This window comes from Tenrec ecaudatus, chromosome X (genome assembly GCF_050624435.1).
Source record: "Tenrec ecaudatus isolate mTenEca1 chromosome X, mTenEca1.hap1, whole genome shotgun sequence".
Taxonomy (NCBI): domain Eukaryota; kingdom Metazoa; phylum Chordata; class Mammalia; order Afrosoricida; family Tenrecidae; genus Tenrec; species Tenrec ecaudatus.
The window spans coordinates 55,673,421-55,694,706 of NC_134548.1; positions in this window are offsets into that span (position 1 = coordinate 55,673,421).

Genomic DNA, 21,286 nt, shown 5'->3' on the forward strand with positions numbered 1-21,286 from the left:
AGTGAAATGCCCCTTTGGGCATTTATTGGCAGACTTGAAACTTTGTAAACATTTCATGGTAAGCAACTACCCTGAACATTTCTCACTGGCATTACAATTTATTAGCTTCCTTAATATACCCTGTAATCATAAATTTTGTCTGTGAGTTTCTGTGTACCATTGCAATGGATATGATATTAGAAAATAGTTTTCAATACAACTAGCCATGTATGTTTTCCATATCCTCACTAACTTTTGTTCTTTTCTGTTTTGTTTGCTAGTTAATTAAAAAAATATCTTAACCATCCTAGTAGAATGAAATAGTATCTCATCGTAGCTTTGATTTGTCATTTACTTGATGGCTAATAATATTGAGCATCTTTTTACCTATTTGGTGATCATTTGAATATTCCCTTTGGCGAAACATCTATTTAATTCCTTTCGTATTTTATGATTGTTACTCCCTCCTTTTAAGACATCTGTGTAATGACAAAACTTGGGCCCAGTCTTAAACTGTGGGATCTATCCTATGCATTGTAGTGCAGGATCTCTGGTCTCTCCCCTCTAGATACCAATAGTATTACATCTCTGCCCACAGTCACAATGAAAAAATAATAATTCTAGACATTTCCAATGTCCCATGGGGGACAATGATTATGAATGAATTTAAAACACTGCCCAGTCCTGTGCTATCCTCACAATAATTGGCATCTTGCAGCTACATTGTTAATGCATCGTGGCAAGTCTTTTCCAATTGCCTCTCCACTTTACCAAACCTAATGTCTTTCCTAGGGACTTGTCTCTCTATATAACTGTCCAAAATATGTAAGATAAAGTCTTGCCATCTTCACTTCTAAGGAGTATTCTGGCTGTACTTTTTCCAAGACAGATTTATTTGTTCTTCTAGAATTTCATGGTACTTTCAGTACTTTTCACAAGCACCATAATTCAAATGCATTGATTCTTCCTCAATCTTCATTATTCAGTGTCCATATTTCACATGCATATGAGGCAATTGAACATACCATGGCTTGTGGCAGAGCATCTTAAGCCTCAAATTAGCATGCTTGCTTTTTGTGTTAGTCCGGGTTGACTAGAGAAACAAATTAATAGACACTCATATGTGTATAAGAAAGAGTTTTATACACAAGAGAAATAGAATATTTAGAAAACATCCCAGCCCAGTCCCAATCAAGTCCATAATCCCAATTTTAGCTCATATGTCCAATACCAATCTATAAAGTCCTCTTCAGACTCACAAAACACATGCAATGACTATGAATGCTGGAAGATCGCAGGCCCAAGAATGGAAAATAATGTTGATCCAGTGGCAATAGAAACTTCTCAAAGCTGGCAGGGGTCTCATGTGGCTCCTCCAGCTGCAGGGCTCTGGCTGCATCAGTGTAGCTCCATCAGGCTCATCATCAGTAATATCTCACAGGGAGTGTGTGTGTGCCCTGCCTCCAGCGAGCTGTTTATCTCCTTAGGGCCTCCAAATGAGGCCATCAAGCTGCAACCTGATTGAAAGGCTAAACTCCACCCCATACACTCGTAATAGTCTCAAATTGATAACCAAGTATGTAACTACCACACTTTTGAACACTTTAGAGAGGTTTTATGCAGCAGAATTATCCAAGGCAATGTGTTGTTTGATCTCTTGACTTCTGTTCCCATGAGCATTAATTGGGGATCCAAGCAAGAGAAAATCCTTGAAATCTTCAATCTTTTCTTCATTCATCATATTACCAATTCGTCTAGTTATAAGGACATTTATTTTCTTTACATTGAGTTGTAATCCATATCTTGATCTTCATATCCTGGTTGAAATCCTTAATCTTCATCAGCAAGTGCTTCAGGTCCTCCTCACTTTCAGCAAGCAATATTGGGTTAACTGCATATCAAAGGTTAATCAGCCTTCCTCCAATACTGATGCCGAGTTCTTCATATAGTCCAGCTTCTTGGATTAGTTGAATAAGTATGGTTTGAGGACACAACTCTGATGCAGATGTTTCCTGATTTTAAACAGGCCTTATTGCTTTGTTCTGTTCACACAGAACAGTGTTCCCTTGTTCTGTTTCATGTATAGGTTTCACAGGAACACAACGAAATGTTTTGGAATTCCCTTTCTTCTCAAGGCTCTCCGTAGTTTGTTATGGTCCACACAGTTCAATGTTTTTGCAAAGTTAATAAAACACAAGTAAACATCTTTCTGGTGTTCTCTTCTTTGAGCCAAGATCCATCTCACATCAGCAATGATATCCCTTGCTCCACGTCCTCTTCTGAATGCAGCAAAACCCTGACAGCTCACAGTAAATGTACTGATGCAACCATTGCTCCTACTAAGTACAACTAAAAACCCTGAAAATTGTATACAATAAAAACAATACTTTAAAAGGCAGACAGATGAAGTCAGATTGGCTAGAGACCGTAGAACTTGTGGAAGGACATGGTATTTGCTAATGCCTTCAGTGCACCTTGGACTTCTTCCTTCATTACTTTTGGTTCTTGATCATATATTATCTCTTAAAAATGGTTGAATGTTGACTAGTTATTTTTTGGTACAGTGTATTTTTTACATCTTATTTAGATGTGTCCTGAATTTTCAACATTTTCCCATAAAATCTTTCAATATTGCAACTTTAGGCTTACAATTTTTGTCCTCAGTTCTTTCAGTTTAAATACTCTGAGTATGTTTTTCCCTTTTTGCTCTATAATCCCAGTTCTTCACATATTTCATTATATTACTTCATCTTCTCAAAATGTCCTTTGAAATTTTCTGTTCAGTTCTTTGACTTCATAATTTTTTCCATCTGCTTTACTCTATGATTAAGAGCAAATTTTAGAATCTCTTCTGACATCAACTTTGGTCTCTTCTTTCTTTCCTGTATTTTTAATAATCCTTTGCTTTTTTCATGTATGATATTCTTGATATCATCTCATACTCATCAGGTTTTCTGTCATTAATTCAATGTGTCCAATCTGTTTTTGAGATATTCTCCAAATTCAGGTGGGATAGACTCAATGTCATTTTTTGGATCTCATGGATTTGTCTTAATTTTCTGAAGTTTCCACAGGTAAAGAGGGATCAGACTTCAACCTGGGATGTCAATTCAGTGTGCTGGCATGGAGCAGGGAGCCAGTGGAAGGGTCTGAGGGCCCGGCCCCAGTCTCAACTGCATGGACACCCGCCGCTCCCTGCAGAAGAATTAACTTTAGAGGACAGCACTGAAGCTGCAGCTCTGGGAGATGGACATGTATGATCAGAGCACACGGGAGCAAATGAAGGGGGAGGAAGAGAGAGTGGAGTGAATCCTGACCCATCAAGCCTGAAGGATGATTTCCCTGCTCAGAATAGCCAACGCACAGATAGGATCATATGGCTGACCCACTATGAGACACTATGTCCCTCACTGACCCATGGTCCTATGGGGGACAACACTGGAGACACAATGTTGGGATTGTGCCCGGTCTGATCCCACCACACCGAGGCAAAACACTAAGGGTGAGCGGCAGAGCAGTGAGGGGAGTAGCGCAGGGAGGCCCTGAGGGAGTGCCAAGGATAGACTTTGGTGACAGGGCATTGGACTTGACCGGAGGGCATTCCTAGAGGTTAACAAACAGATCTTGAACTACTTACAGGTTTTTCTTTATGTCGTTTTTTTTTGGCTTTTTTCCCATTGTTTTGTTGTTGTCATCCTTTGGTTTTCTTTCGTTCTGTTGTTTCACTCTGTCTTCTTTTTGTGCATCTCTGCAGGTCGATCTAGATAAGATAGGCTGGATAAACAGTCTGGAGGAGAAAACAAGGGGACCGATGGTTCCAGGGGGACAGGGGAGAGGGGGAAGTGGGGGAAAGGAGGTGGTATGGACCAACCCAGGGATGGGGGAACAAGTGATCCAAGGATGAGGGTGAGGAGGGTGTAAGAGGCCTGGTAGGGCTTGATCAAGGGAAACGTAACCTAGAGAAATCACTGAAACCCAAATGAAGCCTGAGCATGATAGTGGGACAAGAGGAAAATAAAAGGAAATCGAGGAAAGAACTAGGAGGCTAAAGGAATTTATAGAGGTCTAACTACAAGCATGTACATGTGTAAATATATTTATATATGATGATGGGGAAATAGATCTACATGCATATATTTATAGGTATAGTATTAAGGTAACAGATGGACACTGGGCCTCTACTCAAGTACTCCCTCAATGCAAGAACACTTTGTTGTATTAAATGAGCACTCCATGATGCTCACCTTCCCGACATGATTGCTGAAGACAAATGTGTACATAAGCAAATGCAGTGAAGAAAACTGATGGTACCCAGCTATCAAAAGATATAGCATTTGGGGTCTTAAAGGCTTGAAGATAAACAAGCGGCTATCTAGCTCAGAAGCAACAAAGCCCACATGGAAGAAGCACACCAGCCTGTGTGACCACGGGGTTTCAAAGGGATCAGGTATCAGGTATCAAAGAGCAAAAAATCATATCCTTGTGAAGGAGGGGGAGTGCAGATTAGGGACCCAAACCCATCTGCAGGCAACTGGACATATCCTTACAGAAGGGTTGCCGGGAGGAGATGAGCCAGTCAGAATCCAGTGTAGCAAAATGAAACATACAACTTTCCTGTAGTTCTTAAATGTTTCCTCCCTCCTCCCCCAACTATCCATGATCTTAATTCTACCTTACAAATCCGGCTAGACCAGAGGGTGTACACTGTTACATATAGGGACTGGAAACACAGGGTATCTAGGATAGATGATCCCTTCAGGACCAGTGGTGAAAGTGGCGATATCAGGAGGGTGGAGGGAGGGTGGGGTAGAAAGGGGGAACTAGTTATAAGGATCTACATATAACCTCCTCCCTGGGGGATGGAAACAGAAAAGTGGGTGAAAGGAGACATCGGACAGTGTAAGATATGACAAAATAAAAATTTATAAATTATCAAGGGTACATGAAGGAGAGGGGAGCTGGGAGGGAGGGGATAATAAGCGTTGTACGAGCCCCCAATAAAATGATTAAAGAATACTTTTCCTGCAGTTTCAACCTGAACTTAAATATGAGCAACTGATGGTCTATTTTACAGTCAGCACATAGCTTCATATGATAGTCTGGGTACTTTAGAGAAACGAATCCACATAAACTCATGTATTAGAGAGAGTTTTATACAAAGGGTAAGTGCGCACCAAGAAAACATCCCAACCCAGTGCTGCCCAAGCCCATAAGTCCAAAATTAACCCATCTGTCCAACACCAATCCACAAAGTCTTCCTCCATCTCACAAAACAGATGCAATGATGCCGACTGCAGGAGGAAAGCTGTCAGTGAATGTGTAAACATCTCAGTGCTGACAGGGGTCTCCACACGGCTGCTCCAGCACCCTGGGCTACATAGGGCTAGGTCCATGTGGCTTCTCCTCAGGGTTGTCTCACAGGAAGTGAGCCTTGCCAGTTAAATCAGGGAACTGGCTAAGGCAGCTGCATCCTGGTCCGACTATCACAAAGCAAGAGACCCAAGAACTAGGAAGGCGAGGCTCACCAAGTCATTTATCCCTCCGCCCTTCAATTAACCCCACATGTGTTTGTCAGCCAGGTTGGCACAATAAACCAACTACCTCACCTCATTTAGGTGCTTTTCCACCACCTCTTCCCACAGCAGTAGTCAATTTGATTTATGTGTATTCTCTTCGGAGATATCCACATGTATAGTTGCTTTTATGTTGTTGAAAAGGGGTATTTGAAGTCTTACATCTTGCAAAAATCTATCATGTGATCTCCAGCTTCAGTTCTATTTCTAAGGCTATACTTTCCAATTGCTGTTCCTTCCTCTTGATTTCCTAGTTTTGCATCCCAATTACCAATCTTGATTGCATGTTTGATCAATTTCACACTGAAGACATTGGTAAAATTCTTCCATATCTTCATCACTAGCTTATAGTAGTTGGTGTCTAAATTTGAATAATCGTTGTGGGCTGGATTTCCCTGTGTGCAGATAGATATTATCCTATCACAACAACATTGCACTTCAAGATAGGTCTTGAAATGTCCTTTCTATAATGAATGCAATGCCAATCCTCTTGGATCTATCATTCCAAGTATAGCAAACTACGTGAGTATCTGATTCCAAACACCAGTCCATTTCAGTTCACTAACACCTAGCATATATTGTCCATTTCAATTTTGATGACTTCCAACTTTCCGAGATTCCCACTTCACATATTCCTAATTCCATTTATTAAAAGATGTTTGCAGCTGTTTCTTCTCATTTTGAGTCATATTCCAGCAGCAAAATATGTCCCTGAAGGTTTTGCTCTATTCATGTCATTATTGTTGACTCTCCTTTGAGAAGTCAGCTATTCCTCACTCATATTTTGAGTATCTTCTGACCTGAAAGGCTCAACTTCTGGCATTATATATGCCAATTTCCTGCAGCTATTGATGAGAATTTCAGCATCTGACAATGTTCCGTTGCTATCCATAAGGTTTTCAGGGACTAATTCATCCCAAGTGGACAGCCTATTCTTTTTTTTCCCATCCATCCTCCCTCTACCCTCCAGCCTATTTTTTCTTTTTAGTTCTTCAGATGTTTATTTTGTCAAATCTCACCTATGAAGTCGTTTGTAAGTGGATGCATCTGTACCAGTCATGACAAGCTGTCAGCCCGCTTGGTGAGATACATCCACAAGTAGGCATCAGGCTTCAGACCACATTTCAGATGTGCAGCTCAGCTATCCCAATGTGTGGTTCTTTTTTTTTTAACATTTTATTAGAGGCTCATACAACTCTTATCACAATCCATACACATACATACATCAATTGTGTAAAGCACATCGGTACATTCTTTGCCCTAATCATTTTCAAAGCATTTGCTCTCCACTTAAGCCCTTTGCATCAGATCCTCTTTTTTTCCCTCCCTCCCCACTCACCCCTCCCTCATGAGCCCTTGATATTTTATAGATTGTTATTTTGTCCTATCTTGCCCCGTCCGGCGTCTCCCTTCCCCAGCCTATTTTTTCTTTGTAGTCTGTTTGAAGCATGGAAGCTCTTCTGAAACCTGTATGTCAAACTGACAGACAAGTGGTAGTCTTGTCTCTAAAATGTTTACACCTATAGGAGGTTGACTTGGGGAAAATTGGGTGATACATTAATGATGAGCAAAAATAAGAGCAGTTGCTGAGATTGCTTCTGTACAACGAAACACATTATGAGATTTGGCTTGATTCCTCAAATAATTAAGGTCATGATTTCATGAGGTATTCCAATTAATTCGCCTAATACAGTGTAATGCTTTTGTCTACCTCCTAGCTCATTATATAATGCTTGTAGTTTTTAAAAGCTTGCAGGTGGCCATCTAAGCTATAACCGTTGATTTCTATTTGGAGCAACAGAAGAAGGAGGAGAATATAGAATGGGAGGAGGCAATGGAGGCCATGATTAATTTCTTCTATGAACTACTGCTTCTTTTGCTATGGTACTAGAAGAAGTGGATGGTGTCTGGCTACAACCATTGAACATGCTTATAAACAATCCTATAGAGTAATCATGATCTGAAGTGAGGGATTGCAGTATATAATTTAAAATTCTTAATGAATCTAGCCATAGAGGCTGGATTAGCCTCTGAAACTCTTTCTCGGGGAGAATCTTTAAACCTTAAACCAAAAATATCCCCAGGAGGCTTCTTAAAACCAAATTGAGCATTGTGCTTTTTAAAGGATCTATCTATATGGGACCAAACTGACCACAGTAACTCTAAAGATTCGATAGGAAGCTAGAGGGCAGTGAGTTAATGTTAATCGAGGAGGTACAACTCAGAAAAGGAGGATGATCATGGCTGTACAACTCAAAGAATGTAATAGACGTCACTGAAACATAGACATAGAAATCATTGAATTGGTTTATATTCTGCTATGTACATTATAAATAAAAATAATATAAATTTTATGTAAAAAGAATGTCATTTATTTTGTTTTAAAGTGTATTTAAAACTCTGAAAGTTCTGGAACATAAAAAAAGGAAGTAATATGATAGGCTGATAGGTGGTTTGTTATATGCTGGCAAGATGCTCTAACCCACAAGCAGGAAGCTAATCAGACAGAGTTCATGTAATGAGCTGTGAAGGTAAAGAATAAAAAATGTAAGTGAGTCAGAGTTGCTGAAGTCTGAGGAAAGCTAAGAAACAGACTACGAGGAGTCAGTATGCTGGTGAAAGCAACATGTGCAGAAATAGCTGGCTAGGATATGATACAGTGTAACCTACATGTTTGCTGTTATCCCTCACAAACATGATTTTGCTCTTCTGTAGTTTTGTCCTTTCCATTAGTAAGAAAAGTGTCTGGGTCAATAGAATCATATGGTTATAGACTATTTGGGGATAGATGTGCACTTGAAGGGCCCCTGAGCTCCTTGATCCTCTGCTACCCCCACACCGCTAAGCCTATAGTTTCCCTCTATAGACTTGGCATCAGCTGGGAGCCTGTTATGGATACTAATAAATACATTCCTACATTCATTGATTGTTGTGCATCCGCAGTGTGTAAGATCTTGTGTACAATGAAAAATGGTTTGCTGTAATGGCAATAAAGGGGCTACTGAGCTACCCACTTGGTCATCCTGTACGTAAGCTCAGCACAGATTTCCATGGTCCAAATAGGATGAGAGGAGCCTAGAGGTCCCAGAACTAGGGAACTAGTGCTAAGTGGATTAAACCATTTTCTCTTTCTTTAGCACCGTGAAGACATGAAGACCAGCAATGTGATGTCAGAGGCCTGGACAAAGTAAGGATGATACACATTATTGAAATTTGGTATATTCTGAATGGGAAGAGGTATAGAAGCAGAAAGTAATCATAAGTATATCAAGGTACTTAATGGTCTTATCTGTCAGACAAATGGTGGCATGCATGTTGCTGTGGTGCTGGGAGCTATGTTACCAGTATTTCAAATCCATCAAAGTCACCCAAGGTGAACAGACTTTAGCAGACTTTTCAGACTATGAAAAAAGAATAGGTTGTACATCTTTCAGCCACTGAAACCCTTACAAAACACTGTCAGATACTAAAAACTTCATGAATAGGAATGTATCATTGGGAGATATAATCCTGGAATATGAGTGCCTCAGGTTGAAAGGTACACAAAATATAACTGAGGAAGAGATGTCTGCTCAAAGTAGAGTCAACCATAATGATGTGGATGGAGTCAAGCTTTGTGAGACTGCTGGTGGGGCATGACTCAAAAATGTGAAGAAACAGCTGCAAACATCTGTGAGTGATCAGAACTCAGAAGGTGTGAACTATCAAGCTAGGAAAATTGGAACTTAAAAAAATGAAGTGGACTGCAGAAAGAGTGCTAAGATTGCCATTAGTGAACTGAAATGGACTGGTTGGCTGTTTTGAGTCAGACAGCCCTATGGCTTGTTATGTAGAGAATTACCAATTCAGGAAAAACTACATTGCCTTCATTATCAAACTCAACACTTCAAGATCTGTCTTAAAGTAGAAGGCTACCTGTGATAGTATTTATATATCTACAAGGGATTCTAATCAATACAACTATTATTAAAATGTATGCACTAATCATTAAAGCTAGTAATGGATAAATTGAAGAATTTTACCGAGATTTTCATTCTGAAATCGATCAAACATACAATCAAGATGCGTTGATAATTATTGGTGATTGGAATGCAAAAGTTGGAAACAAAGAGAAAGGAACAACAGTTAGAAAACACAACTTTAGTGATAGAACTGAAGGTGGAGATGACATGATAGAATTTTGCAAAATGAACGACTTCTGCACCAAAAATACTGTTTTCAACAACATACAAGTGGATGTCTGAAGATGGATATATACATAAATCAAATTGACTACTTCTGTGGGAAGAGGTGGTGGAAAAGATCAGTACCATCCATGAAAATGAGACTACTGTATATACTTGTGTATAAGCTGAGTTTTTCAGCACAAAAAATATGCTGAAAAACTGTGGTTCAGCTTATACACGGGTCAGTCGTACCCCAGCGAGGTGTAACATCTCGCTGTGATTGCCATTCCTCCGCTGTTCATTCAAAGCCCCGCTGACACTGCAGGGCTTTGAATGCTTGTTTACTCACATCTAACCAATCAGAGTCGTCCTATGACGTGGACGGCTCCAATTCGCAGAAGCACCCATAGTGATTCACTTACGCCAGCAGCTGAACTGGTAAGGATGTGTCTGTGGCTGCGCTCGACTCTCTCCTCTGTCTCTGTTAATTCACATCCTGCATTTTCTACCCTAGGCTTATACTCAATCCGTTTTTCTGGTTTCCGAGTATATACGGCAAGTGCTGACTGTAAACCAGACCAATTGCGCATATGTAAGTTCAGGCTGAAGTGGAAGAAAATTAAAACACGTCTATGACAGCCCAAATGACCTTGAGTCTATCCCACCTGAATTTCAAGAACGTCTCAAGAACAGATTTGATGCATTAAGCATTAATGACACAAGGTCTGAGGAATGGCATCAAGAAAGCAAAATGGCATTAAAAAGACACGAAAGAAATAAGAGATCAAAATTGATGTCAGAAAAGACTCTAAACGTTGCTTTTTGAATCCAAAGTGACTAAAACAAATGGAAGAAGGGATGAAATAAAAGAAATGAACAAAAAATTTCAAAGAGAAGCTTGAGGAGACAAAAATATTATGATGAAAGGTGTATGGACTTGAAGTGATAAAACCCCAAAGGAAGAACATGCGCATCATATCTTAAGCTGAAAAAAACCCGACGGAAAAAATTCAAGCTGTGAGTTGCAATAATAAAGTTTCTGTGGGAAAAATATAGAACGATACAGGGAGCCTGAAAAGAACTGCTATACCAACAAAAAAATGACATTCAAAAACTAGTCGACATTAAGCCATTTCAAGAGGTAGCATATAATCAAGGATAGGTGGTACTAGTAGTGATGAGGGAAAAAACATGGGCTGTACTAAAGACAATGGCAAAAACCAAGACTCCAAAACTGACAGAATACCAATTGAAATGTTTCAATAAGCTGATGAGGCAGTGGATGGCCTCACTCATCTGTGCAGGAAATTGGGAAGACAGTTACATGGCCAACTGACTAGAACAGAATTGTATTTGTACCCATTCAGAAGAAAGGTGACCTAACAGAATGAGGAGCTTATTGAGTAATATCATTAATATCACATGTGAGTAAAATTTTTTGCTGAAAATTATCCAATAATAATTGAAGTGGTATATTGGCAGAGAGCTGCCAGAAATTCAAAAGAAGACATGGAACAAGGAATATCATTGGTAATATGAGATGGCTCTTATCTGAATGAGAATAAGGGAAAGATATTTGTTTTCTTGACTATGTGGATCATAACCGACTATTAATAACATTAAGGAGAATGGGAATTCCAGGACACTTAATTATACTCATATGGAACCTGTACATAGATCAAAAGGAAGTCGTTTGAACAAAACAAGAGGAGACTGTATGGTTTAAGATCAGGAAAGGCGGTGTCGGGGTGGTATTCTCTCACCACATGTATCCAATCTGCATGCTGAACAAATAATCTGAGAAGCTGTACTGTATGGAGAAGTATGTGGCATTATAATTGGAGGGAGGCTTATTAACAACCTGTGGCATACAGATGACAAAACCTTACTTCCTGAAAGTGAGGACTTGAAGCATTTGCCGATGAAGATCAAGATTTGTAGCCTTCAAGATGTGTAAAGAAAACAGAAATCCTCACAACTGAATCAATAAGTAACATCATGATGAAGAAAAGATTGATGTTGTCAAGGAACCAATGTTCATGAAAGCAGCAGTCAGGGGTGGTGGGGGCATAAAAGGGGACAATGTTAAGGAGTGCAGGAAGGAAAAGATCATTTGGAAATGGACTATGGTAGAAATTGTACAGTTCTGCTTGACATGATTGGACTATGGAACAATATATGTATGAACTTCCACTTAATAATAAATTTTAAAAAAAGAAATCAAATGATGCATTGTCCTGGGTAATTCTGCTGCAGAAGACCTCTTTAAAATGTTGACAAGCAAGGCAAGGATATTACTTTCAGGACTAACATACTTCTGACCCAAGCCATGGCATTTTCATGAGAAAGTTTGACATTGAATAAAGATGATGGTAAGATTCCATCTCACATACTTTGGACATGTAGTCAGGAGAGACCAGTCCCTGGAGAAGGACATCATGCTGGTAAAGCAAAAGAGCAGTGAAAGAGAGGAAGGCCATCAGTTAAAGTTGTGAGTGGAAGTTCATGATTATGCTTGGCAGACTCTTCTTTTTCCTTCGAGGTATTGCATAAATTAATGGTATGTGTTACAGTTAATGCTGGAGCCCTGGTAACATAGTGGTTATGCATTGGGCTGCTGACCATAAGGTCAGCAATTTGAAACCACGAGCCTCTTTATGGGAGAAAGCCGGGGCTTTCTTCTCCTGTACAGAGAGAACAGTTTCAGAAACTCACAGGTACGCTTCTACACTGTCTCATAGGGTCGCTATGAGCCAGCATCGACTCAATGGGCATGAGCTTAGGTTTGGTTTGTTATGATTAATGGTTATCTTAAAATCAATATAATATTCAACACATCATCCTATCAGCCTTTGTTACTGGATTTGCTTATTTGTAGTAGAATACAATCCCTAAGTAGTAAAAAGCTTTCTATTTCACTCCTAGTAAAATCTGAAATCCTACCTGTTCTTTAGAGCCCTACAGAATCTGGCTTTGTTCTCTTAGACCCCACGTCTTATTAACTCAGCCTCACCTTGAATATACTAGACTCACTGCAATTCTTTGAATAAGCTAAGCAAGCTCCTGCTTCAAGGTCTATGCCCTTGCTATTTCCTCTACTTTGAAAGCTCGTTTCCCATGTGTTCTCATGGCTTTTTCTCCCTTGGTTCCTTCAGATCTCTGCTTAACTGTTACCTTATCTCAGAGTCCTTCCCTGACCTCTATAAAAACTCCCACCTCATTCCTTTTCTATGTACACATTCATATACAGAAAATTTACTACAATGCAAACTCTGTGAGAGTAATATATTCACTATTCTATTCCCAATATTTTTAGCACTTAAAATACATTTGCATATTTGTGAAATAAATTACTATCCTAAGCTAAGTGGGCTATATTTTCATGTTTATTGGTCATCTTATAAACTACCTGGTCACATCCCTTGCCTATTATTCTTTTGGATTTTTTTATTAATCATAATAATCCACCACCAGTTGCCATCAACTTTATTCCAACTCATGTGAGCCTATGTGTGTAGAGTAAAATTGTGCTTCACAGAGTTTTCAGTGACTGATTTTTTAGAAGTAAATCACCAAGCCTCTCTTCTGACACATATCTGGGTTTACTTGAGCTTCCAAACTTTTAGTTACCAGCCAAGTACTTTAACCATATGCCCCATCTAGATATTACAATCATAACAATTAGTAGCACTTACTATATGATGCACAAAGTATCCCAGGAACTATTTTATTAAGCTGCTTAACCGTTACCATAATTTTAAGATGCAGGTATTGATATCATCTCCATTTTAGAGATGAGGAAACTGAGGCACAGAGAGATTAAATAATGCCAAAAGTGACACAACTAATATGGCATAAACCTGGCTGTGATTCAGATAGTCAGAGTACTAAATCATTATTCTTAGCTATTAAGCTATAAACCCCTTTATTACCATATTCTAGTAAATATTTTTTTTCTCATTTGACACTGGATGATTTTAATCTATGGTTTTATCGTATGATATTTAATACTATTATATAATGACTTATTTATGAAATCTGAATTGTAGTGTCTTATTTTTGAAAAACATTTTTTTCTGATTATAAAGTTACAGAGAAACTACAAAGGGCCTGAGAAGAAAGAGAGTTTGTTGGTTTCAAGAATAAAAATCAGGCCAGCATAGTGTGGTTAAAGATACAGGCAGGGAACAGTTCACATACAGCCTTGTAGAACATTGTATAAGATTTGAATATTATCAAGTTAGCAAAGGCGGGGTGCTAAGCAAGGGGATTTATGAAGAATGGGAATTCTAGAACACTCTGTTCATGCAGAACCTGCACATGAATCAAGAGACAGTTATTCTAGCCTGCAACAATGGACTCAAACATAGCAATGATTGTGAGCACGGTGCAGGACCAGATAGTATTGCTTTTCTTGTCCTGATTCTGGAAAGCTGACTCGACAGCACTTTAACAACAACCATCACTGAGAATTCCTTGAACATCTTCACAGAAGAAGATGCTGTTTCAAAGGAGGGATGCCTCAAACCTCCATCATTTATGCAGTCAGTCAAGTGTTTAGGACATGGGCATTTTAGGCCAGAAGCAGTAATATTGGGTTTTTGTTGCTGTTGTTTTATCAAAATGGGGTAAGGTTACCGGGACTGTTTGCTAAAAGTGTGTTCCAACTCAAGGAAAGTCCATTTGTGTCCGAGTAGATCAGTGTTCCATAAAGTTTATTATAGCTTGTTTTTCAGAAGTAGCTTTCTAGATCTTTCTTCTGAGGCATTTTTGGGTGGATTCAAACCACCAAGTTTTCAAGTAGCAGTCAAGCCATTTAACCATTTACACCACCCAGGGACTCTGGGGTGGTTTAGTCTTTGTGTATTTAATTTATGTGCTTTGGGTAAGGAGGGGAGATCATTAGAAAAACTAATGAGGGGTATATGAAAATTGATTTAAATTGTTTGTTTACCTACCAGCCCTCTCCCATCCCCCAATTTGATCCATCTAAAGACAAATACCAAATTGTTTCCTCAACCCCTATAACAATCCTTGATCTATAATAGTTCTCAACAAATTTGTGTTGAATTGGGGGTAAAAAAGAGGGAGGGGGAGTCGTTTTAACAGTAAAAGTGGATACTGAGCGGTTCAAAATTAGAAAAGATACACAGTAGGGTCTCAAATTATCTATCAATTTATTATACTGTGGTAGCTTGTGTATTTTGACTCTGGAAGATATGCCACCAGTATTTCAAATATCAACAGGGTCCGGACTAGGAATAAACAAAAAAGAAGCCATTCATACCTGAAAAATCAGCCATTGAAATCCATATGAAAAGCAGTAAACATCGTCTGATATAATTTCATAAGATGAGCCCCTCAGGTTGAGAGGACCTCAAAATATCACTGAGGAAGAGCTACCTCTTCAAAGTAGAGTCCTCTTTAATGACATGGATGAAGCAAAGTTGCTGGGTCTTCATTTGCTGAGGGGACATACACAAAATAAGAAGAAACAGGTGCAAACATCCATTAATAATTGGGACATGGAATGTATGAAGTATGAATCTAGGAGAATTGAAAGTAATCAGAAAAAAAATGGAACACATAAAGATTGATATCCTAGGCATTAGTAAGCTGAAATGGACTTGTATTGGCAATTTTGAGTCATTCATATTATTTACTATGCCAGGAAGGACAAATTCAAGAATATACTTTCTGTGGAGTAGGGAAGCAGTGGAGAGGTCTGAGGGGCCGGCCCCAATCACAACTATGTGGATACCTGCCCCTCCCCCCTCCAGAAGAATTTATTACAGAGTACGGCACTGAATCTGCAGCTCTGGGAGAGGGACATATTTGATAGGAGTACACCGGAGCAGATGAAGGGGGAGGAGGAAAGAGTGGAGCACAGCCTGGCCCACCAGGCCTTGAGGACGATGTTCCCGCTCACAGCACCCAGTCCACAGAGAAGACCACATGGCCGGCCCCACTATGAGACAGGACATCCCTCACTGACCCATAGCTCTACAGGGGACAACACTGGAGACACTGTGGGAATTGTGCCCGATCTGATCCCACCACACCAAGGCAAAACACTAAGGGGGTACAACAGAACAGAAAGGGAACGGAGAAACAAGGGCCCCAGGGAATGCTGAAGGTGGACTTTGGGGCCAGGGTGTGGTACCCCAACAGACTGGACTGGAAAACACTCCTAAATGCCAGCAAACAGTCTTTGAACTAAATACAAGCCTTTCTTTCTTGTGTTTTGTTTTTTTTGTCATTGGTTTGTTGTATATTGTTGCTTGGTTTTGCTCTGTCTTGTTTTTGTGCATGTTATTATCTCTGCAGGTCTGTCTAAATAAGATAGGCTAGATGAACAATCTGGAGGAGAAAACAATGGAACCGACAGTCCCGGGGGGACATGGGAAATGGGGAGGTGGGGGGAAAGGTAGTGGTGTTAACAAGCCCAGGGACAAGGGAACAACAAGTGATCAAAAATCAGTAGTGAGGAGGGTGTAGGAGATCTAGTAGGGTGTGATCAAGGGTAATATAACCAAGAGGAATTACTAAAACCCAAATGAAGACTGAGCATGATAGTGGGACAAGAGGAAAGTCAAAGGAAATAGAGGAAAGAGCTAGGAAGCAGAGGGAATTATAGAGGTCTAAATAAAGGCATGTACATATGTAAATATATTTATATATGAGGATGGGGAAATAGATCTATAAACATATACTTATAGGTTTATTATTAAGGTAACAGATGGACACTGGGCCTCCACTCAAGTACTCCCTTATTGCAAGAATACGTTCTTCTATTAAATTGGCATTCTATGATGCTCACCTTTCCGACAAAGCTGGTGCATAAGCAAATGTGGTGAAGGAAAATGATGGTGCCTGGCTATCAAAAGATATAGCCTCTGGGGTCTTAAAGGCTTCAAGGTAAACAAGCGGCCATCTAGCACAGAAGCAACAAAGCCCACATGGAAGAACACACCAGCCTGTGCGATCACGAGCTGTTGAAAGGATCAGGTATCAGGAATCATCGGAACAAAAAAATCATATCATTTTGAATGTGGGGGGGAGTGTGGAGTGCAGACCCAAAGCCCATTTGTAGGCCACTGGACATCCCCTTACAGAAGGGTCTCGGGGAGGTGACGAGTCAGTCGGGGCGATGTAGCAATGATGAAACATATAATTTTCCTCTAGTTCCTAAATGCTTCCTCCCAACCCACTATCATGATCCCAATTCTATCTTACAAATCTGGCTAGTACAGAAGATGTACACTGGTACAGATAGGAACTGGAAACACAGGGAATCCAGGGCGGATGATCCCTTCAGGACCAGTAGTGTAAGTGGTGATACTGGGAGGGTGGAGGGATGGTGGGACGGAAAGGGGCAACCGATTACAAGGATCTATATATAATCTCCTCCCTGGGGTACAGACAACAGAAAAGTGGGTGAAGGGAGACTTTGGACATTGCAAGATATGACAAAATAATAATTCGTAAATTATCAAGGGTTCATGAGGGAGGGGGAGTGGGGAGAGGGGAAAAATGAGGAGCTGATGCCAGGGCTTGGGTGGAGAGTGAATATTTTGAGAATAATGAGGGCAATGAATGTATAAATGTGCTTTACACAATTCATGTGTGTATGGATTGTGATAAGAGTTGTATGAACCCCTAATAAAATGATTTTAAAAAGAATATACTTTCATCATCCAAGCCAGCATTTCAAATCTATTTTGAAGTAAATTGCTGCATGTGATAGGATAATATATATATATGCCTACAAGGATGACCAGTTAATACAAATATTATTCAAACTTATGAACCAACCACTAAGGTCAGTGATAAAGAATTGGAAGAAAACTACAAATTTCTTTGGCCTGAAATTGACCAAATATGCATTCAAGATAAACTGACAATTACTAGTGATTTGGAGATAGCATAATAGAATTTTGCAAGACCAACAACTTTTCTCAACAACATAAAGGATTATGCATGTGGACAACAACAGATGTAATACATGGTGGCATAGTGGTTTACATATTAGGCTTCTAACCACAAGGTTAGTTGTTCTAATCCACCAGTTTATTTTTGAAAGAAACAAGAGGCTTTCTGCCTGTAAAGATGTAAGGTCTCAGAAACTAAGAGGCAGTCACTATGAGTTGGAATCAACTTGATAGCAGTAGGTATGGGAAGAGATGATGGAAGAGTTCAATATCATCAAGTAAAATAAAGCTGGAGTCTAGTTGGAGAACAGACCATTAGTTGCTTATCTGCAAATTCAGATCGGAACTAAAGAAAATTAAATAAATCTATGAGAGTCAAAATAAAATTATGAATATATCCTACCTGGATTTCAAGGACATTTCAAGAGCAGATTTGATGCTTTTAACACCAAGAACCAAAGACTGGGTGACAATAAGAACATTATATATGAAGAAAGCAAAAGGTCTTTAAACAGATAGCCAACAAATAAAACACCAAATTATATGTCAAAAAACACTTGAAACTTGCTCTTGAATGTGCAGTAGCTAAGGCAAGTTGAAGAATAATGAAAAGAGCTGTAAAGAAAATTTCAAAATGCAACTTGAGAAGATAAAGCATCATAATAAAATGCACAAGATCTGGAATTAGAAAACCAAAAGAAAAGAATATGCTCAATCTAACACATGCTACAAGAACTGATTAAAAAGTCCAAGCACTGGATAGGGCAGAGGTTGTACACTGGTGCATATGGGAGCTGGAGGCACAGGGAATCCAGGGTGGACGATACCTTCAGGACCAGGGGTGTGAGGGGCCATACTGGGAGAGTAGAGGGTGAGTGGGTTGGAAAAGGGGAACCGATTACAAGGATCCACGTGACCTCCTCCCTGGGAAATGGACGGCAGAGAAGGCGGGGGGAGGGAGAATCCGGATAGGGCAAGATATGACAAAGTAACAATCTATAAATTATCAAGGGCTCATGAGGGAGGGGGGAGCGGGGAGGGAGGGGGTAAAAGAGGACCTGATGCAAAGGGCTTAAGTGGAGAGCAAATGCTTTGAAAATGATTAGGGCAAAGAAGGTACGGATGTGCTTTATACAATTGATGTATGTATATGTATGGATTGTGATAAGAGTTATATGAGCCCCTAATAAAATGTAAAAAAAAAAAGTCCAAGCATTGAGTTGCAATATTAAAGGATTCAAAGGCAAAGGATTGAATGATGCAGGAAGCATCAAAAGAAGATGAGCACAGAGTCCTTCTACCAAAACTAATTGTTACCATTTAACCATTTTAAGAGATAGCATAAGATAAATAACAATAGTACCGAAAGAAAAAGTGTAAGCGATACTCAAGGCATACCCAAAAAACAAAACTCCAGGAGTTGACAGCATACCAATCAAAATGTTTCAACAAACTGATACAGCATTGACGTACTCACTAGTCTACGCCAAGATATTTGGAAATCAGCCACCTGGTCAAGACACTGGAAGAGATTCATATTCATGCCCATTCCAAAGAAAGATGACCTAACAATGCAGAAAATTGTCAAACTATATCATTAATATCATATATAAGTAAAATTGTGCTGGAGATAATTAAAAAATGGTTGTAGACGTGCATTTGACAGAAGTACTGCCAGAAATACAAGCCAGATTTAGAAGACGTGGAAGATGCATGGCTAACATCAGATGGGTCTTTACGAAAAGCAGAGAATACCAGAAAATATGTTTGCTGACTTGTATTTTATTGACTATGCAAATGCATTAGACTGTGTGGACCATAACAAATTATGGGAAATATTGTGAAGAATGGGAATACCAGAGCAATTAATTGTGCTTATGAAAAACCTGTACAAAGACCAAGTAGTAGTAATTTGAATCGAACAAGGGAATACTAAGTGGTTGGAAAGCAGAAATGGTATGCATAAGGGTTGTTTCCTTTCACTATAATTATTCAATCTATATGCTGAACAGATAATTAGAGAATCTGGGTTTTATGAAGAGTAATGCAGAACCAGCATTGGAGGAAGGTTTATTAACAACTTGCAATAGGCAGATGACACAACCTTATGTCCTGAGACTTGAAAACTTAAGACAAGAAAACTTGAAGTACTTACTGCTGAAAATAAAAATTGATAGCCTTGAGTATGAATTAAGGAACCCTGGTGGTGTCGTGGGTTATGAGTTGGACTGCTAAACACAAGGTTGGCAGTTGAAAACCACCAACTGCTCTGGAGGAGAAATATGAGGCTTTCTACTCCTGTAAAGACACATATAGGGGCAGTTCTGCTTTGTCATATAGGGTTGCTATGAGTCAGCATCAACTCAATGGCAATGAGTTTAGTTTGAGTTTAGTATGGGTTACAACTCAATGTAAAGAAAACAAAATCTTCACAACTAATCAATAGACACTGCATCATAATCAATAGAGGAAAGATAGAATATCTCAAGGATTTCATTTTACTTGGATAAACAATCAACATTCTTGGAAACAAGGATATATTATATTGGGCAAATCTGCAAAAGACTGCTTTAAAGTGTTAAAGAGCAGAGATGTCATTTGGGGACTAAGGTGAAGTTAACCCCAGTCATAGTCTATTTATTCAACTCATGCATTTAAAGGTTGTACAATTAAAAAGAAAGATATAGGAATTGATACACTAGAACTGTGACATTGGGAAAGAATATTGAATATACCAGGGATTTTCAAAAGAATGAGCAAATCAGTCTTAAAGGAAATACCACCAGAATGGTCCTTAGAAATGAGGATGGTGAGACTTCAGCTTACTCACTTTGCACATGTTATCAGGAAAGACTGATTTCTCGAAAAGGACACCGTGTTTGCTAAAGTAGAGGGTAAGCAAACATGAGGGAAACCATCAATGAGATGGATTGGCACAATAGTTGCAATAGTGGACTCAAACATGGCTTCATGGTCTTGAAGATGGTGCAGGATCAGGCAACATTTCGTTCTGTTATGCACATGGAGAAGAACATTATTTCTGGTAAAGTGGGGGGCAGGGAAATAGGGTAAGGCTCTCAACAAGCTGGAATGACACAGTGGCTGCAACAATGGGCTCAAACATAAAAACAATTGTGAGGATGAGCAGTATTAAAGTTGATGAAGTAGGATCTTTTTTTTCTCTTGTATGAAGTCCAGGCCAGGCATTCCTCAGTCTCCCCTTAGTTTCTTGGCCAACAAAAGTACTGCCCTATCACCACCCTCACCTCCATTTTCTTTCTTTTCCCCTCTCCATTCCAGTCCCTTGTTTTTTTTCTTTTCTAGTTTCCCTTTTCTTCTATTTATTTTTCCCTTCCCTTCTTTTTCTTTTCATGTGTCATATAGTAAGTGCTACTAAGTATTATAATTATAATCTCTAGATGGAGCAAGTGGTTAAAGCGCTTGGCTGCTTACTGAAAGCTTGGAAGCTCAAGTAAACCCACAGGAGTCTCAGAAGAAAGACATGGTAATATATGTCTGAAAATTCAGTCAGTCAGATTCTCTTTTTCACCCCATCCCTAGTTTTCTTTCCTTTTTCTCTTCTCTGATTTGTCTTTTCTTTTCCTTTTAATTTATTATTTGATTTCTTCTTCTTGTT